Source organism: Elephantulus edwardii, unplaced genomic scaffold (genome assembly GCF_000299155.1).
Source record: "Elephantulus edwardii isolate Elephantulus edwardi_28Jun2011 unplaced genomic scaffold, EleEdw1.0 scaffold00037, whole genome shotgun sequence".
In the NCBI taxonomy this organism is placed as follows: Eukaryota; Metazoa; Chordata; class Mammalia; order Macroscelidea; family Macroscelididae; genus Elephantulus; species Elephantulus edwardii.
The window spans coordinates 1994760-1997071 of record NW_006399787.1 but is presented as its reverse complement, the minus strand read 5'-3'; the positions used below and the strand labels follow the sequence as shown (position 1 = coordinate 1997071).

Below are 2312 nucleotides of genomic sequence, written 5' to 3'. Positions count from 1 at the left end.
AATTCACTCTTATCTTTGAAAAGTAAAAGAAAAACTCTTTAATTGTTATGCAGTCCCTCCCCCCAAGTCCAGTTGTTGTTTTTTGTGCCATCAAACTTCAACGCTGGAAAATCCTTGATAAAAGACCAAAGACAGATAAGTTCCAGGCTGAAACCTGGGTGTCAGAGTGCTCTTTAGAAGAAGGTATGGTGAAGCTTCCTTTCCCTTACTTTGGACATGTTGTTCCTATTCCTTGGAAGGGGACATGATGCTTGGAAAGGTCAATGAAAGAGAAGAAGGCCTTCTGAGATGGGTTGATGCAATGGATGCAGTGAGGAGATTAAGTATAGCAGAAATTGTAAGGATGGCACAGGACCTGGTAGAATTCAGATCTGCTGTTCATAGGGTTGCTATGAGTCATACATGACCTGATGGCACTTAACAAGAAGTGATAAGATTTACATGCCCAGAAGTTTTTCCTAGTTATAAAACAGGAAAAAACAATCAGTCAGCCAATCACTACTTCTATTCTATTAAATATATTATTCCTATTGATTATATTTACATATTGTCAATATACTTGGTACTAACAGGAAATCAAGAGACATATTGCACTGTGAAAGTCTTTAGTCAAGGACCTCTCCAAATTACTGAGGAGCAATGGTATTATTTCAAGGACTAAGGTATGCCTCATTCAGACCATGGTCTTTTCAATTGTACTTCCCAAGTAAGACTTGGTCTTTTCAACCACATAGATTGTGGCAGATGGATTGACACAGTAACTGCAGCAATGGGTTCAAGTGTGTCAAAGATCATGAGGAATGCACAAGGTAAGACAGAATTCAGATCTGTCGTTAATTGGGTTACCATGAGTCTTACTCAACTTAACAATACTCAACAACAACAGCATATTGTCTTTATAACCAAACTCTAGCTTCCTTCTAAAAAAGTATCATTACTTTGGAGAAACTGCCAGTCTAGGCTTTATATCACAAGCTTATAACATTGAGAAAGGCTTCCACATATAAACTAAGAAATTTGGAAGACAACTTACAGTAATGGATATTAAAAGTTAGGGGAACAAACAGCCAACCTTCAAACTAAACCTTGCCCTTCAAATGGATCTCCTTCACATGCAATCTCTGTACAACAAGTCAAGTCTTTTCAGTGTCTTCCATTTCCCCTACATTGTAATCATAATATTTTGGATAAAAATAACTTCTAAAATGCTGTTATCCACAAGAGAACATGAGATTAGAAGATCTGGGAAAAACAACAACAAAGGACAATTTTTTAGAGAGTAGGCAATTCAAACCCAGGCCATTAGAAGTCTCTCAATAGGCTCAGAATTGAGTAGTTAATGGTCCTCATAGCAATAATTGTACCAGTAAAAAATAGTCTACAGACAGAATCAGTTTATACCTGAGACTGGTGGTGTCCAGCCCTGCCTACTATAATATTACTTGGGAAACTTTGGGAAAAGAAAAATATTCATCAACTTTGATTTTATTATCCTGATAAAAGTCTTTGACATCGGTGTATTTTAAATGTTCCACAGAACTTTTAGTCATTTGGCCAAGGTTGAGAATCTCTGAACTGGCTGCAAGTGGATACCATCTGTTAATCATTGATTTTTTTTCCCCCCCCAAATGTCATAGAAATGTCTCTCAACAGAAAAGGTCACTGAATTTGACAATATTAGTCATGCTCATTCCAACGTAGAACTTGAAAAAACTATTTGAAACATCATTCCTTCTGTATTACTGACTCGTTGCATTTAGGGGGTTGGGTTTTTTCTTTTCTCCTTTTTTTTTTCAGTGCTGAAAAATATTGTTTCACTTTTATTTTGCTTACAAAAGTCAAGATGGCTCTTGAAATCTTAGTTTCACTATAAAAAACAATCTCGAAAGAATATGCAATTCTTGCTCCATGGAATATTCCATAAGAGTATCCTTCACATCCTTTCCAAAACTGTATTTCTAATATCTTGCCAAGTGTTCTATTAAAATAAAAGAAGAATATGATGATGCAAAGGCTGCAGCCTTCAATATGGATTGAAGCTCAGCATCAAGAAAACAAAAATTCTCTCCACTGGGCCAACTGGCAGCACCATGATAGATGGATAAGAGATTGAGTTTGTCAACACTTTCATCTTGCTTGGCTTCACAATCAACATTGTTGGAATCAGCAATCAGGAAATCAAAAGACTAATTAGATTAGGAAAGTCTGCTGTCAGAGAGCTCTCTAGAGTGCTGAAATGCAAAGATGTTGGTCAACAGACTAAAGTGTTAGTGGGAATATACCCCAAAGAGACCATAAAGGCCACCCAAGCA

At 36.7% G+C, this 2312-nt stretch overlaps 1 protein-coding gene across 1 annotated transcript in view; it reads left to right on the top strand.

Moving 5' to 3' along the window:
• The window catches only part of TSHR (thyroid stimulating hormone receptor), a 216985-nt gene that overhangs the window by 111194 nt on the left and 103479 nt on the right, over positions 1–2312 (top strand). The gene's annotated exons all lie outside the window — the stretch shown is intronic.